The sequence below is a fragment of the Capricornis sumatraensis genome, chromosome 11, assembly GCF_032405125.1.
Source record: "Capricornis sumatraensis isolate serow.1 chromosome 11, serow.2, whole genome shotgun sequence".
NCBI classification, from domain to species: Eukaryota; Metazoa; Chordata; class Mammalia; order Artiodactyla; family Bovidae; genus Capricornis; species Capricornis sumatraensis.
The window spans coordinates 17,156,452-17,175,378 of NC_091079.1; the positions used below are offsets into that span (position 1 = coordinate 17,156,452).

Genomic DNA, 18,927 nt, shown 5'->3' on the forward strand with positions numbered 1-18,927 from the left:
TTTATTTATTTTTTTATTTTATTTCCAATATTCTGGGAGGTGGGTCATAAAGGATCCTGCTGTGATTTATGTCAGAGAGAGTTTTGTCGATATTCTCCTCTAAGAGTTTTATAGTTTCTGGTCTTACATTTAGATCTTTAATCCATTTTCAGTTTATTTTTGTGTACGTTGTTAGAAAATGTCCTTGTTTCATTCTTTTACAAGTGTTTGATCAGTTTTCCCAGCACCACTTGTTAAAGAGATTGTTTTTAATCCATTGTATATTCTTGCATCCTTTGTCAAAGATAAGGTGTCCAGAGGTGCATGGATTTATCTCTGGGATTTATACTTTGTTTCACTGATCCATATTTCTGTCTGTGTGCCAGTACCATACTGTGTTGATGACTGTGGCTTTGTATATATCCTGAAGTCAGGCAGGTTGATTCTTTCAGTTCCATTCTTCTTTCTCAAGAATGCTTTGGCTATTCGAGGTTTTTTGCATTTCCATACAAATTGTGAAATTATTTGTTCTAGCTCTGCAAAAAATACCGTTCGTAGCTTGATAGGGAATGCATTGAATATATAGGTTGCTTTGGGTGGAATATTTATTTTCAATATATTGACTCTTCCAATCCATGAACATGGTATATTTCTCCATCTATTAGTGTTCTCATTCTCTTTGATTACTTTCACCAGGGTTTTATATTTTTCTATATATAGGTCTTTAGTTTTTGTTTTTTTTTTTTTTTTAGGTAGATATATTCCTAAGTATTCTATTCTTTTTGTTGCAATGGTGAATGAAAATATTTCCTTAATTTATCTTTCTATTTTCTCATTATTAGTGTATAAGAATACAAAGGATTTCTGTGTGTATATTTTATATCCTGCAACTTTACTATATTCATGGATTAGCTCTAGTAATTTTCTGGTGGAGTCTTTAGGGTTTTCTATGTAGAGGATCATGTCATCTGCAAACAGTGAGAGTTTTACTCCTTCTTTTTCAATTTGGATTCCTTTTATTTCTTTTTCTGCTCTGATTGCTGTGGCCAAAAACTTCCAAACCTGTGTTGAATAGTAGTAGTGAAAGTGGGCACCCTTGTCTTGTTCCTGACTTTAGGGGAAATACTTTCAATTTTTCACCATTGAGGATAATGTTTGCTGTGGATTTGCCATACATTGCTTTTATTATGTTGAGGTATTTTCCTTCTATACCTGCTTTCTGGAGAGTATTTATTATAAATGGATGTTTAATTTTGTCAAAGGCTTTCTCTGCATTTATTGAGATAATCATACCACCTTTATTTTTCAATTTGTTTATGTAGTATATTACTTTGATTTGTGGATATTGAAGAATCCTTGCATCCCTGGGATAAAGCCCACTTGGTCATGGTGTATGATCTTTTAATATGCTGTTGGATTCTGTTTGCTAGAATTTTGTTAAGGATTTTTGCATCTATGTTCATCAGTGATATTGGCCTGTAGTTTTCTTTTTCTTTTTCTTTTTTTTTTTTTTTTTGTGGCATCTTTGTCAGGTTTTGGTATTAGGGTGATGGTGGCCTTGTAAAATGAGTTTGGAAGTTTACCTTCCTCTGAAGTTTTCTGGAAGTGTTTGAGTAGGATAGGTTTTAGCTCTTCTCTAAATTTTTGGTAGAATTCAGCTGTGAAGCCATCTGGACCTCGGCTTTTGTTTGCTGGAAGATTTCTGATTACAGTTTCAATTTCCGTGCTTGTGATGGGTTTGTTCAGATTTTCTATTTCTTCCTGGTTCAGTTTTGGAAACTTGTACTTTTATAAGAATTTGTCCATTTCTTCCATGTTGTCCATTTTATTGGCACATAATTACTAACAGTAATCTCTAATGATCCTTTGTATTTCTGTGTTTTCTGTTGTGATCTCTCCATTTTCATTTCTAATTTTATTCATTTAATTTTTCTCCCTTTGTTTCTTGATGAGTCTGGCTAATTGTTTGTTAATTTTATTTATCCTCTCAAAGAAACAGCTTTTGGCTTTGTTGATTTTTGCTATGGTCTCTTTTGTTTCTTTTGCATTGATTTCTGCCTTATTTTTTTTTTTTTTAAGATTTATTTCCTTCTACTAACCCTGGGGTTCTTCATTTCTTCCTTTTCTAGATGCTTTAGGTGTAGAGTTGTGTTATTTATTTTACTTTTTTTCTTATTTCTTGAGGTATGCCTGTATTGCTATGAACTTTCCTCTTAGCACTGCTTTTACAGTATCCCATAGGCTTTGGGTTGTTTTGTTCTCATTTTCTTTCGCCTCTATGCATATTTCGATTTCTTCTGCGATTTGTTGGTTATTCAGCAGAGTGTTATTCAACCTCCATATGTTGCAATTTTTAATAGTTTTTCTCATGTAATTGAGTTCTAATATTACTGCACTGTGGTCAGAAAAGATACTTGGAATGATTTCAGTTGTTTTGAATTTACCAAGGCTAGATTTATGGCCCAGGATGAGATCCATCCTGGAGAAGGTTCCATGTGTGCTTTAGAAAAAGGTGAAATTTACTGTTTTTTGGTGAAATGTCCTATAGATATCAGTTAGTTCTAGCTGATTTATTGTATCATTTAAAGTATGTGTTTCCTTGTTAATTTTCTGTTTAGTTGATCTATCCATAGGTGTGAGTGAGGTATTAAAATATCCCGCTATTATTGTGTTATTGTTAATTTCCCCTTTCATACTCATTAGCATTTGTCTTACATATTGTGGTGTTCCTATGTTGGGTGAATATATATTTATAATTGTTGATCTTGAATTGATCCTTTGATCAATATGTAGTGTTCTTCTTCCTCTCTTTTCATAGCCTTTGTTTTAAAGTCTATTTTATCTGATATGAGTATTACTGCTTCTGCTTTCTTTTGGTCTCTATTTGCATGGAATAACTTTTTCCAGCCCTTCACTTTCAGTCTGTATGTGTCCCCTGTTTTGAGGTGCATATCTTGTAGACAATATATATAAGGGTCTTGTTTTTGTATCCATTCAGCCAGTCTTAGTCTTTTGGTTGGGGTATTCAATCCATCTACATTTAAGGTAATTATTAATAAGTATGATCCTGTTGCCATTTACTTTATTGTTTTGGGTTCTGGTTTATACACCGTTTCTGTGTTTCCTGTCTAGAGAAGATTCTTTAGCATTTGTTGGAGACCTGATTTGATGGTGCTGAATTCTCTCAGCTTTTGCTTGTCTGTAAAGCTTTTGATTTCTCCTTCATATTTGTATGAGATCCTTGCTGGGTACAGTGATCTGGGCTGTAGGTTGTTTTCTTTCATCACTTTATGTCCTGCTATTCCCTCCTGGCCTGAAGCGTTTCCATTGAAAAATCAGCTGTTATTCTTATAGGAATCCCCTTGTGTATTATTTGTTGTTTTTCCCTTGCTGATTTAAATATTTGTTCTCTGTGTTTGATCTTTGTTAATTTGATTAATATGTGTCTTGGGGTGTTTTGCCTTGGGTTTATCCTTTTTGGACTCTCTGGATTTCTTGGACTTGGGTGATTATTCCCTTCCCCATTTTAAGGAAGTTTTCAATTATTATCTCCTCAAGTATTTTTTCCTGGTCTTTCTTTTTGTCTTCTTCTTCTGGGAATCCTATGATTCGAATGTTGGGGCATTTAATATTGTTCTGAAGATCTCTGAGATTATCCTCATTTGTGTCAATTCATTTTTCTTTTTTCCTCTCTGATTCATTTATTTTTATCATTCTGTCTTCTACTTCACTAGTCCTATTTTCTGGCTCCATTCTATTTGTTGTCTTCAGAATGTTTTTGATCTCATTCATTGCATTATTCATTATATATTGACTCTTTTTTATTTCTTTTAGGTCCTTGTTAAACCTTTCTTGCATCTTCTCAATCCTTGTCTCCAGGCTATCTATCTGTGATTCCATTTTGGTTTCAAGAATTTGGATCATTTTCACGATCATAATCCCTATTTCTTTATCAGTAGATTTCTTATCTCTTCCTCTTTTGTTTGACTTGGTGGGCATTTATGCTGTTCCTTTACCTGCTGTGTATTCCTCTGTCTCTTTATCTTGTTTATATTGCTGAGTTAGGGGTGGCCTTTCTGTATTCTGGCAGTTTGTGGAGTTCTCTTTAGAGTGGAGTTTCCTCACGGTCGGTGGGGTTGTACAAGTGGTTTGTCAAGGTTTCCTGGTTAGGGAAGCTTGTGTCCCTGTTCTGGTGGGTGGAGCTGGATTTCTTCTCTCTGGAGTGAGCTAGAGGCAAAGGGCAGCAGCTGGGAGGAGACACCCATGCCTGAGGCCAGGGCCAGCAGCCAGTAGGAGCATCCCTAGGAGCAGTGGTTGGGCAGGCACAGGAAGGCCTAGAGGAGCTATCCCACGATGCAGTTCAGGACAGCAGTGTTAAGGAGATACCCCTCGTCGAAGGTAAGGAGCAGTGACTGTGCTTTGCTGGAGCAGCTATGAAGAGACACCACATGCCCAAGGTAACAGAAACCCAAGTAAGATGGTAGGTGTTGCAAGAAGATATCAGAGGGCAGACACACTGAAACCATACTCACAGAAAACTAGTCAATCTAATCACACTAGTACCACAGCCTTGTATAACTCAATGAAACCAAGCCATGCCTGTGTGGCAAACCAAGACGGGCAGTTCATGGTGGAGAGGTCTGACAGAATGTGGTCCACTGGAGAAGGGAATGACAAGCCACTTCAGTATTTTTTCCATGAGAACACCATGAACAGTATGAAAAGGCAAAATGATAGGATACCAAAAGAGGAACTCTCCAGATCATTAGGTGCCCAATATGCTACTGGAGATCAGTGGAGAAATAACTCCAGAAAGAATGAAGGGATGGAGCCAAAGCAAAAACAATACCCAGTTGAGGAAGTGACTGGTGATAGAAGCAAGATCTGATGCTGTGAAGAGCAATATTGCATAGGAACCTGGAATGTCAGGTCCATGAATCAAGGCAAATTGGAAGTGGTCAAACAAGAGATGGCAAGGTTGAACATTGACTTTCTAGGAATCCCTGAACTAAAATAAACTGGAATGGGTGAATTTAACTCAGATGACCATTATATCAACTACTGTGGGCAGGAATCCATCAAAAGAAATGGAGTGGCCATCATGGTCAACAAGAGTCCAAAATGCAGTACTTGGATGCAATCTCAAAAATGACAGAATGATCTCTGTTTGTCTCCAAGGCAAACCATTCAATATTACAGTTATCAAAGTCTATGCCCCAACAAGTAATGCTGAAGAAACTGAAGTTGAACGGTTCTATGAAGACCAACAAGACCTTTTAGAACTAACATGCAAAAAAGATGTCCTTTTCATTATAGGGGACTGGAATGCAAAAGTAGGAAGTCAAGAAACACCTGGAGTAACAGGCAAATTTGGCCTTGGAATGCAGATTGAAGCAGAGCAAAGACTAATAGAGTTTTGCCAAGAAAATGCACTGGTCATAGCAAACACCCTCTTCCAACAATACAAGAGAAGACTCTCCACATGGACATCACCAGGTGGTCAACACTGAAATCAGATTGATGATATTCTTTGCAGCCAAAGATGGAGAAGCTCTATACAGTCAACAAGAACAAGACCAGGAGCTGACTTGGATCAGATCATGAACAGTTTATTGCCAAATTCAGACTTAAATTGAAGAAAGTAGGGAAAGCCGCTAGACCATTCAGGTATGACTTATACCAAATCCCTAATGATTATACAGTGGAAGTGAGAAATAGATTTAAGGGCCTAGATCTGATAGATAGAGTGCCTGGTGAACTATGGAATGAGGTTCATGACATTGTACAGGAGACAGGGATCAAGACCATCCCTATGGAAAAGAAATGCAAAAAAGCAACATGGCTGTCTGGGGTGGCCTTGCAAACAGCTGTGAAAAGAAGAGAGGTGAAAAGCAAAGGAGAAAAGGAAAGATATAAGCATCAGAATGCAGAGTTCCACAGAATAGCCAGAAGAGATAAGAAAGCCTTCTTCAGGGATCAATGGAAAGAAATAGAGGAAAAGAACAGAATGGGAAAGACAGAGATCTCTTCAAGAAAATTAGAGATACCAAGGGAACAGTTCATGCAAAGATGGGCTCAATAAAGGACATGCATGGTATGGATCTAACAGAAGCAGAAAATATTAAGAAGAGGTGGCAAGAATACACAGAAGAACTATACAAAAAAGATCTTCACGACCCAGATAATCATGATGATGTGATCACTAATCTAGAGCCAGACATTTTGGAAAGTGAAGTCAAGTGGGCCTTAGAAAGCATCACTAGGAACAAAGCTAGTGGAGGTGATGGAATTCCAGTTGGGCTGTTTCAAATCCTGGAAGATGATGCTGTGAAAGTGCTGCACTCAATATGCCAGCAAGTTTGGAAAACTCAGCATTGGCCACAGGACTGGAAAGATCAATTTTCATTCCAATTCCAAAGGCAATGCCAAAGAATGTTCAAACTACTGCACAATTGCACTCATCTCACATGCTAGTAAAGTAATGTCCAAAATTCTCCAAGCCAGGCTTCAGCAATACGTGAACCGTGAACTCCCTGATGTTCAAGCTGGTTTTAGAAAAGGCAGAGAAACCAGAGATCAAATTGCCAACATCTGCTGGATCATGTAAAAAGCAAGAGAGTTCCAGAAAACTTCTATTTATGCTTTATTGACTATGCCTAAGCCTTTGACTGTGTGGATCACAATAAACTGTGGAAAATTCTTCAAGAGATGGGAATACCAGATCACCTAACCTGCTTCTTGAGAAATCTGTATGCAGGTCAGGAAGCAACAGTTAGAACTGGAGATGGAACCACAGACTGGTACCAAATAGGAAAAGGAGTACGTCAAGGCTGTATATTGTCACCCTGCTTATTTAACTTATATGCAGAGTACATCATGAGAAACGCTGGACTGGAAGAAACACAAGCTGGAATCAAGATTGCCAGAAGAAATATTAATAACCACAGATATGCAGATGACACCACCCTTACAGCAGAAAGTGAAGAGGAGCTAAAAAGTCTCTTGATGAAAGTGAAAGAGAAGAGTCAAAAAGTTGGCTTAAAACTCAACATTCAGAAAACGAACATCATGGCATCCGGTGCCATCACTTCATGGGACATAGATGGGGAAACAGTGGAAACAGTGTCAGACTTTGTTTTTTTGGGCTCCAAAATCACTGCAGATTATGACTGCAGCCATGAAATTAAAGACGCTTACTTCTTGGAAGAAAAGTGATGACCAACCTAGATAGCATATTCAAAAGCAGAAAGATTACTTTGCCAACTAAGGTCCGTCTAGTCAAGGCTACGGGTTTTCCTGTGGTCATGTATGGATGTGAGAGTTGGACTGTGAAGAAGGCTGAGCACTGAAGAATTGATTCTTTTGAACTGTGGTGTTGGAGAAGACTCTTGAGAGTCCCTTGGTCTGCAAGGAGATCCAACCAGTCCATTCTGAAGGAGATCAGCCCTGGGATTTCTTTGGAAGGAATGATGCTAAAGCTAAAAGTCCAGTACTTTGGCCACCTCATGTGAAGAGTGGAGTCATTGGAAAAGACTTTGATGCTGCGAGGGATTGAGGGCAGGAGGAGAAGGGGACGACTGAGGATGAAATGGCTTGATGGCATCACGGACTCAATGGAAGTGAGTCTGAGTGAACTCTGGGAGATGGTGATGAACAGGGAGGCCTGGCATGCTGGGATTCATGGGGTTGCAAAGAGTCGGACACGACTGAGAGACTGAACTGAACTGAACTGAACTGGAGTGCAATGAAGTGTCCAGTAATGAGTCATGAGATGTCAATGGTTTGGAGTAACTTTGGGCAGCCTGTATATTGAAGCTCAGAGCTGTGTTCCTGTGTTGCTGGGGAATTTGTGTCGTTTTTCTTGCTCTGGAACTTGTTGGCCCTCGGTGGTGCTTGGTTTCAGTGTAGATATGGATGCATTTGATGAGCTTCTGTTGATTAATGTTCCCTGGAGTCAGGAGTTCTCTGGTGTTCTCGGGATTTGGACGCAAGCCACCTGCTTCTGGTTTTCAGTCTTATTTTTACAGTAGTCTCAAGACTTCTCCATCTATACAGCACCATTGATAGAAAATCTAGGTTAAAGATGGAAAGTTTCTCCACAGTGAGGGGCACCCGGAGAGGTTCACAGAGTTACATGGAGAAGAGAAGAGGGAGAAGGGTGTTAGAGATGACCTGAATGAGATGAGGTGGAATCAAAAGAGGAGAGAGCAAGCTAGCCAGTAATCACTTCCTTATGTTCACTCCACAGTCTGGACTGCTCAGAGATGTTCACGGATTTATGCAGAGAAGAGAAGAGGGAGGAATGAGACTGAGGTTGCCAGGAGGATAAAGGAGGGAATCAAAAGGAGAGAGACTGATCCAGCTAATAATCAGTTCTTTAAGTGTTCTCCATCATCTGGAACACACAGAGATTCACAGAGTTGGGTAGAGAATAGAAGAGGGAGGGAGGAGATTGAGGCAACCTGGTGGAGAAAAGGAGAATCCTAAGGGGGAGAGAGCAGTCAAGTCAGTAATCTCACTCCCAAGTAAAACTGGGTACTGAAGATTGGATTCTTAAAGGTACAAAATTGATAACAAATACCAAAAAGCAAAGATTAAAAATCTACAGTAGAGGTTGGATTTTCAAAAATACAATATTAAAGAAAAAAAGTCACAAAAATTATATGTATATATATTTATGAAGTTTTCTTTAAAAAATAGGGTCACTTTTTTTTGCAAAGTAATAGTAGGTTATAAAAATGAAAATTAAAAGAGTAATAGAGGACTTAAAATTAAAAAAAAAGAATGATAGCAAAAATAGTAAAAATATATCTAGGACTTTCTCTGGTGTTGTTGTGGGCAGTGTGGGGTCAGTTCATTTTCGGACAGTTCCTTGGCCAGGCTTATATTTCTCAAGATCTGTAGGCCCCTTCCTATGTAGTCGATACTAAATACATGGTTTTAATCTATTGCACCTATCTCTTCCAAGGCAGTTCCCTCTGTTTCTGCTTCTTCTGTTTGCTGGTCTCTTCAGTGTCTAATTTCTGCCCTGAAACATGGGGGTGGTGGTGGACACTTTTTTAGGCTCACTTGTTCAGTAGCACAATGGGGAGGGAGGGACACTGCAAACAAATAACTCTGGCATGTGCTCAAAGTGTCTGAGCCACATTAGACCTGCCCCCGCTCACAGCACGTGTGCCCTCCCTGCCCACACTGCTCAGGCTCTAGGTTGCTCCACCAGGAACTATCTGAGGCCAGCCCTGGGCTGCATGCACCTCCCAGGTCTAAGCCACTCATGTTCAGGCACTCAGGTAGTTCGCAGAGGTGCAAATTCGGTTGGGCCTGCATTTTGTGTCCTTCCCAGGTCCGAGCAGCTCAGGTGATGATGTGTTTGGCGAGCGCAGTCGCTGCGACTTATCCCCTCCCCCGTCCCTCCCACTCGGTTTTCTGGGTGTACAACCAGTGCACCTTCTCAGGTGGATGTTGACCATCCAGAACCCCAAGAAGTCTTAGTTAGCAAAGAAGCCTGCTTGCAGTTTGGTAGATAATGTCTCTCTGGGGCTGTGACTGCCCCCTTCTGGCTCTGGCTACCTGTCACCAGAGGGCGATGGTCTGCAGTGGGCTAGCTCTGTTTAGTCCTTTGTTCTGTGAGCAGGCCTGGAGGTTTCTTAGGTTAGGGCTTTTTGTGTGGGAACTATCCCACAGTCTGGTTTGCTAGCCTAAGTTAATTCCCTCAGATTGCCCTTGGGGCATTCAGGCCCGGTCCCTACTCTAAGCAGTGCAGCCCACGTCTCCCTGCTCAGCCCCTGCTTGCTAGTGGCAGGTGCAGGTGTCTGCCCTGTTTCTCTGCGAGGGAGTTACCGTTGGGCACGTAATCTGTCAGGTTTAATTGTTTATTTATTTTCCCTCCCAGTTATGTTGCCCTCTGTGGTTCCAAGGCTTGCCACAGACTTGGCAGTGAAAGTTTCTTGGTGTTTGAAAACTTCTCTCTTTTTAAGACTTCCTTTCCAGGATCTAGCTCAGTCTCTACCTCCTTTGTCTCTTTTATTTTTGTCTTTTATATTTTTTCCTATCTCCTTTCAAAGACACTGGGCTGCTTTTCTGGGTGGCTGATGTCCTCTGCTGGCATTCAGAAGTTGTTTTGTGGAATTTACTCAGCGTTTAAATGTTCTTTTGATGAATTTGTGAGGGAGAAAGTGGTCTCCCCATCCTATTCCTCTAGCATCTTAGGACCGCCTCCCTAGATGAGTAGCTTTTCTATGAGTGAATTATAATTGATGTGTCCTTCTGATGGAATAAACATTGATTATCAATAACTATGCATAAACTGCCTAGTCTTTCATTAACACTTATGAATGTTAATTATTAGCTCTATCTATACTTCCAAAATAAATAATTATAAATTTTATATAAATGATACATATATATAATACATATTTTAGGATATAACTGGGTAATTAATAATACTTAAAAATATGGCAGTATATTATATGCTAGGGCTTTCCTGGTGGCAAAGTGGTAAAGAATTTGCCTGCCAATGCATGAGACAGAAGAGATGTGGGTTCAACCCCTGGGTTGGAAGATCCCCTGGAGAAGAGCATGGCAATACACTCCAGTATTCTTGCCTGTAGAATCCCATGAACTGAGGGTCCTGGTTGGCTATGGTCCATAGCATCACAAAGAATCCTATACAACTGAAGAAGCTTAGAATGCACTGCACACATGTGCTTCATTTTAACAAAGGGTATTAGAGACATCGGATTTTACTTCCATAAGCAATCGCATCCACAACATGGCATTGTTTTTGCTTTGGCTCAGCCTCTTCATTCCTTCTGGAGCTATTTCTCTGCTGTTTTTCAGTAGGTCATTGGGCAGCTACCGACCTAAGGAGTTTATCTTTCAGTGTCATATTTTTTGCCTTTCATACGATTCATGGGGTTCTCAAGGCAAGAATATTGAAGTGGTTTGCCATTCCCTTCTCCAGTGAACCATGTTTTGTCAGAGCTCTCCACCATGACTTGTCCATCTTGGATGGCCCTACACGTCATGACTCATAGTTTCACTGAGTTAAAACAAGGCTGTGATTCACATGATCAGTTTGGTTAATTTTCTGTGATTGTGGTGTTCATTCTGTCTCCCCTCTGATGGAGAAGGACAAGCAGTTTGTGGAAGCTTTCTGATGGGAGGGACTGGCTGTGGAGGAATTGGTCTTGATCAGATGGGCGGGCTATGCCCAATAAATCTTTAATCCAATTTTCTGTTGATGGGTGGGCTGTATTTCTTCCCTGTAGTTTGGCCTCAGGTCAAACTATGGTAGGGGTAATGGTGGAAATGGTGACCTTCAAAAGGACTGTTGTAGTCAGTGCCTGATTCCACAGCAACACACTGTCAATCCAAGCCTCTGCCAGAGATTTCTGGACCAGTCTGTCTCAATCTCTTGTGGAGTAACTGTTCCTTTCTCCTGTGTCCTGGTGCCCACAAATTTTTGTTTGTGTCATCCAAACATCTGGTTTCCAGTCCTGCAGAAGTTCTGTAATCAAATCCCACTGGCCTTCAAAGTCAAATTCACTGGAGATTCTCAGTCCCTTTGCCAGATATCCAGGTTGGGGAATCTGTTGTGGGTCCTAGAACTTTTGCAACAGTGTGAGAACTTCTGCGATAGAATTGTTCTCCAGTTTGTGGTTTGTCTTCTCTGCAGCTCTATGGTGATCTCCTCAAGGAGGATTTATGTCACATGCCACACTTCCTAGGTCTGCTGCAGCCAGAGCACCTGTGCCTGCAGTAGGCCACTGCAGAAGCACGCCTCCACTGGAGACACTGAGACACTCAAAGGCAGGTCTCACTCAGTCTCTGTGGGATCTCTGTCTCCTGGTGCACACAGGGTTTTGTTTGAGCCCTCTGGGCATCTCTGGCAGATATGGGGTTTGATTCTAAATGTGATTTCACCCCTCCTACAGTATTTTTGGAACTTGTCCTTTGCTCTTGGAGTGAGGTATCTTTTTTTGGTAAGATACAACATTTTCCTGTTGATGGTTGTTTAGCAGAGAGTTGCAGTTTTGGAGTTCTCACAGGAAAAGATGAGCACATATCCTTCTACTCTGCTATCTTGATATGAATAGAAAAAACGTCTACTTCTGCTTTATTGACTACACCAAAATCTTTGACACCACGGATCACAAAAACTGGTGGAAAATTTTTAGAGATGGGAATACCAGATTATCTCACCTGTTTCTTGAGAAATCTATCTGCCAGTCAAGAAGCAACAGTTAGAACCAGATATGGAACAATGAACTGGTTCAAAACTGGGAAAGGAGTGGATAAAGGTGTATATTGTCACCCTGCTTATTTAACTTATATGCATAGTACATCATGTGAAATGCAGGGCTGGATGAAGCACAAGTTGGAATCAAGATTTCTGAGAGAAATATCAGTAACCTCAGATATGCAGATAGCACCCTTATGGAAGAAAGTGAAGACGAACTAAAGAGTCTATTGATGAAAGTGAAAGAGGAGAGTGAAACGCTGGCTTAAAACTCAACATTAGAAAAACTATGATCATGATATATGGCCAAATCATTTCATGGCAAATATATTGGAAAACAATGGAAACAGTGAGAGAGTTCTTTCTTTTATTTGTTTTTGCTCCAAATTCACTGAAGATGGTGATTGATGGCAGCAATGAAATTAAAAAATGATTGTTCCTCGGAAGAAAAGCTATGACCAACCAACATCAGTTCAGTTCAGTCGCTCAGTCATGTCCGACTCCTTGAAACCCCATGAATCGCAGCAAGCCAGGCCTCCCTGTCCATCACCATTTCCCGGAGTCCACACCAGACTCATGTCCATCGAGTCCATGATACCATCAGGTCATCTCATCCTCTGTCGTCCCCTTCTCCTTCTGCCTCCAATCCTTTCCAGCATCAGACTCTTTTCCAATGAGTCAACTCTTTGCATGAGATGGCCAAAGTACTGGAGTTTCAGCTTTAGCATTATTCTTCCAAAGAAATCTCAGGGCTGATCTCCTTCAGAATAGACTGGTTGGATCTCCTTGCAGGCCAAGGGACTCTCAAGAGTCTTCTCCAACACCACAGTTCAAAAGCATCAATTTTTCGGCGCTCAGCCTTCTTCACAGTCCAAATCTCACATCCATACATGACCACTGGAAAAACCATAGCCTTGAGTAGAAGGACCTTTGTCAGCAAAGTAATGTCTCTACTTTTGAATATACTATCTAGATTGGTCATAACTTTTCTTTCAAGGAGTAAGCGTCTTTTAATTTCATGGCATCAGTCACCATCTGCCATGATTTTGGAGCCCAAAAAAATAAAGTCTGACACTATTTCTATGGTTTCCCCATCTATTTCCCATGAAGTGATGGCACCGGATGCCATGATCTTCATTTTCTGAATGTTGAGCTTTAAGCCAAATTTTTGACTCTCCTCTTTCACTTTCATCAACAGACTTTTTAGCTCCTCTTCACTTTCTGCCATAAGGGTGGTGTCATCTGCATATCTGAGGTTATTGATATTTCTCCTGGCAATCTTGATTCCAGCTTGTTCTTCTTCCAGTCCAGCGTTTCTCATGATGTACTCTGCATATAATTTAAATAAGCAGGGTGACAATATACAGCCTTGACATACTCCTTTTCCTATTTGGAACCAGTCTGTTGTTCCATCTCCAGTTCTAACTATTGCTTCCTGACCTGCATACAGATTTTTCAAGAGGCAGGTTAGGTGGTTTGGTATTGCCATCTCTTGAAGAATTTTCCACAGTTTATTGTGATCCACACAGTCAAAGGCTTTGGCATAGTCAATAAAGCAGAAATAGATGTTTTTCTGCAACTCTCTTGCTTTTTCCATGATTCAGCGGATATTGACAATTTGATCTCTGGTTTCTCTGCCTTTTCTAAAACCAGCTTGAACATCAGGGAGTTCATGGTTCACGTATTGCTGAAGACTGGCTTGGAGAATTTTGGGCATTACTTTACTAGCATGTGAGATGAGTGCAATTGTGTGGTACTTTGAGCCTTCTTTGGCATTGCCATTCTTTGGAATTGGAATGAAAACTGACCTTTTCCAATCCTGTGGCCACTGCTGAGTTTTCCAATTTTGCTGGCATATTGAGTGCAGCACTTTCACACCATCATCTTTTAGTATTTGAAACAGCTCAACTTGAATTCTATCACCTCCACTAGCTTTGTTAATAATGATGCTTTCTAAGGCCCACTTGACTTCACTTTCCAAGATGTCTGGCTCTAGATTAGAGATCACATTATCATGATTATCTGGGTCATGAAGATCTTTTTTGTACAGTTCTTCTGTGTATTCTTGCCACCTCTTCTTAATATCTTCTGCTTCTGTAGGTCCATAACATTTCTGTCATTTATTGTGCCCATCTTTGCATGAAATGTTCCCTTGGTATCTCTAATTTTCTTGAAGAGATCTCTAGTCTTTCCCATTCTGTTCTTTTCCTCAATTTTGTTGCATTGGTGGCTGAGTAAGGCTTTCTTATCTCTTCTTACTATTCTTTGGAACTCTGCATTCAAACGCTTATATCTTTCCTTTTCTCCTTTGCTTTTCCTCTCTCTTCTTTTCACAGCTATTTGTAAGGACTCCACAGACAGCCATTTTGCTTTTTTTCATTTCTGTTCCATGGGGATGGTCTTGATCCCGGTCTCCTGTACAATATCAAGAACCTCGTTCCATAGTTCATCAGGCACTCTATCTATCAGATCTAGGCCCTTAAATCTATTTCTCACTTCCACTGTATAATCATAAGGGATTTGATTTAGGTCATACCTGAATGGTCTAGCAGTTTTCCCTATTTTCTTCAATTTGAGTTAAATGTAGTTATAAGGAGTTCATGATCTGAACCACAGTCAGTTCCTGGCCTTGTTTTTGTTGAGTTTATATAGCTTTTCCATCTTTGGCTGCAAAGAATATAATCAGTCTGATTTCCGTGTTGACCATCTGGTGATGTCCATGTGTAGACTCTTCCCGAGTGTGTTTTCTTGACAAAACTCTATTAGTCTTTGCCCTGCTTTATTCTGCATACCAAGGCCAAATTTGTCTGTTACTCCAGGTGTTTCTTGACTTCCTACTTTTGCATTCCAGTCCCCTATAATGAGAAGGACATCTTTGTTGGGTGTTAGTTTTAAAAGGTCTTGTAGGTCTTCATAAAACCGTTCAACTTCAGTTTCTTCAGCGTTACTGGTTGGGTCACAGACTTGGATTATTGTGATACTGAATGGTTTACCTTGGAGACGAACAGAGATCATTCTGTCATTTTTGAGATTGCATCCAAGTACTGCATTTTGGACTCTCCTGTTGACCTAGATTGTCACTCCATTTCTTCTGAGGGATTCCTGCCCACAGTAGTAGATATAATGGTCATCTGAGTTAAATTTACCCATTCCAGTCCATTTTAGTTTACTGATTCCTAGAAAGTCAGTGTTCACCCTTGCCATCTCTTATTTGACTGCTTCCAATTTGCCTTGATTCATGGACCTGACATTCCAGGCTCCTATGCAATGTTGCTCTTTACAGCATCAGGTCTTGCTTCTATCAGCAGTCACATCCACAGCTGGGTATTGTTTTTGCTTTGACTCCATCCTTTTATTCTTTCTGTAGTTATTTCTCCACTGATCTCCAGTAGCATATTGGGCACCTAATGACCTGGAGAGTTCCTCTTTTGGTATCCTATCATTTTGCCTTTTCATACTGTTTATGGGGTTCTCAAGGCAAGAATACCGAAGTGGCTTGTCATTCCCTTCTCCAGTGAACCACTTTCTGTCAGACCTCTCCACCATGACCTGCCTGTCTTGGGTTGCCCCGCAGGCATGGCTTGGTTTCATTGAGTTAAACAAGGCTGTGGTCCTGGTGTGATTAGATTGACTAGTTTTCTGTGAGTATGGTTTCAGTGTGTCTGCCCTCTGATATCCTCTTGCAACACCTACCATCTTACTTGGGTTTCTGTTACCTTGGGCGTAGGGTATCTCTTCACAGCTGCTCCAGCAAAGCACAGCCACTGCTCCTTACCTTGGATGAAGGGTATATCCCTACTGCCTCTGTTTCTGACCTTCAATGTGGGATAGATCCTCCTGGCCCTCCTGGGCCTGCACAGCCACCACTCGTCTGATTGCTCCTCCTGGCCGCTGCCCATGGCCTCGGGCTCGGGGTGGCTCCTCAGGGTCACCACCACTGACCTTGGACATGGAGTTTCTCCTCCTGGCCACCACTGACCTGTGAGCCGGTGTACTAAGTGCAGGTGGCTGCTAGATGGCACACTAAGTGAGCCAGCAACCTACATATTATATTGAAAATAAATAAATAAATGAAAAGCAGAGATGTTACATTGCTAACATATGTCTGTATAATCAAAGTTATCGTTTTCCCAGAAGCATGTATGGTTGTGAGAGGTGGACCATAAAGAAAGCTGAACACTGAAGAATTGATGCTTTTGTACTGTGGTGTTGGAGAAGACTCTTGAAAGTCTCTTGGACTACAAGGAGATCAAACCAGTAAATCGTCAAGGACATCAGTTCTGAATTTGCATTGGAAGGACTGATGCTGAAGCTGAATCTCCAATACTTTAGCCCATTAATGCAAAGAACTGACGTATTGAAAAAGACCCTGATTCTAATAAAGATTGAAGACAGGAGGAGAAATGGATGACAATGGATTCGATGGTAGGATGGCATCACCAACTTTATAGACATGAGTTTGAACAAACTCTGGTTATTAGTGATGTTAAAAGAAGCCTGGTGTGCTGCAGTTCATGGAGTTTCAGAGAGTCAGACACAACTGAATAACTCAACTGATCAAACTACCACCATATTTTTCAAAGAACTAGAGTAAGTGATTTCACAGTTAGTATGGAATAAAAAAAAAAAAAAAAAAAAAACTAAATAGCCAAAGCAGTCTTGAGAAAAAATAATGGAACTAGAGGAAAAAACCTTCCTGACATCAGACTATACTACAAAGCCACAGTCATTAAGACAGTATGGCTTGACACAAAGACAGAAATATAGATCAGTGGAACAAAAGAGAAAGTCTGGAGATGAATCCATACATGTACGGACACCGTATCTTTGACAAAAATATACAGTGGTGGAAAGACGATCTCTTCCAACAAGTGGTGCTGATAAATTTCATCAACTAAACTAGAACACTCAGTCATGTCTGACTCTTAGTGACCCCATGGACTGTAGTCCGCAGGCTGGCTGTTCTGTCCATGGAATTATCCAGGCAAGAATACTTGAGTGGGTTGCCATTTTCTTTTCCAGTGGATTTTTCTTGACCCAGGGATTGAATCTGGTTTCCCATATTGCAGGCAGATTCTCTACCATCTGAGCCACCAGGGAAGCTCAAGAATAAAATAAAAATGGATTAAAGGCTTAAATGTAAGACCAGAAAATATAAACTCTTAGAAGAAAACATAGGCAGACATGTCTGACATAAATCACAGCAAGATTCTCTATAACTTACTTCCCAGAGTAATGGAAATAAAACACAAATAAACAAATGGGACCAAATTAAAGTTAAACACTTTTGTACAATGAAGAAAAGTATAAGCAAGGGGAAAAGACAGCCTTCAGAATGGGATAATAATATAATAGCAAATGAAACAAATGACAAATAATTAATCTCCAAAATATACAAACAGTTCATACAGCTCAATACCAGAAAAATGAATATTATTAAAAAAAAAAAAACAGATGTATAGAACAGTCTTCTGGACACTGTGAGAGAAGGCAAGGGTGGGAAGATCTGAGAGAACAGCATTGAAACATTTTTATATATGAAACATTTTCATATTTTCATATATGAATCAGATCACCAGTCCAGGTTTGATGCAAGAGGTAGGGTGCTCAGGGCTGGTGCACTGGGATGGTCCAGAGGGATAAGATGGGGAGGCAGGTGGGAGGGAACTTCAGAATGGGGAACACATGTAAACCCATGGCTGATTCGTATCAAAGTATGGCAAAAACCACTAAAATGTTGTAAAGTAATTGCCCTCCAACTAAAATTAAAAAAAATAATAATGTGGGCAGAATATCTAGACATCTAGACAGACATTTCTCCAAAGGAGACATGCTGCTGCTGCTGCTGCTGCTAAGGTACTTCAGTTATGTCCGAGTCTGTGTGACCCTGTAGACAGCAGCCCACCAGGCTTCCCCGTCCCTGGGATTCTCCAGGCAAGAACACTGGAGAGGGTTGTAATTTCCTTCTCCAAAGGAGACATACAGATGGCTAATAAACACATAAAAAGATGCTCAACATCACTCATTATTAGAGAAATACAAGTCAAAACCACAATGAAGTATCATCTGCTACTAGTCAGAATAGCCATTGTCAAAAAATCTTGAAACAATAAATGCTGGAGAGGGTATGGAGAAAAGGGAACCCTCTTACACTGTTGGTGAAAGTGCAAGCTGAAGCAACCGCTATGGAGAACAGTACGGAGATTCATTAAAAAATGAGGAATAAAGCTTCCATATGACCCTGCCGTCCCACTACTGGTTATATATCGTGAGGACACTTGAATTCAAAAATTCATGTACCCCACTGTTCATTGCATCACCATTCACAATAGCTAGGACATGGAAGCAGTCTAGATGTCCATTGGCAGTTGAATGGGTAAAGAAGTTGTGGTACATATACACATTGGAATATTCCTTATCTTTAGAAAGAAACACATTTGAGTCAGTCCTACTGAGGTGGATGAACCTAAAGTCTATTATACAAAGAGAAGTAAAAACAAAAAAAAATAAAATAAAAATAAATAAAGACAAATACAATCTATTAATCCATGTATATGGAATCTAGAAAGAAGATGATGATGATCCTACATGAAAGGCATCAAAAGAGACACAGATGTAAAGAACAGACTTTTGAACTCAGTGGGAGGAGAGGATGGGATGATTTGAGGGAATAGCATTGAAACCTGTATATTACAATATGTGAAATA

The 18,927-nt window shown here is 40.3% G+C and overlaps 1 pseudogene; it reads left to right on the forward strand.

Annotated features, from left to right (window-relative positions):
- The first annotated feature begins 4,332 nt into the window (after positions 1-4,332).
- Positions 4,333-18,927, forward strand: part of LOC138088728 (stathmin-like) — a 65,018-nt pseudogene continuing 50,423 nt past the window's right edge.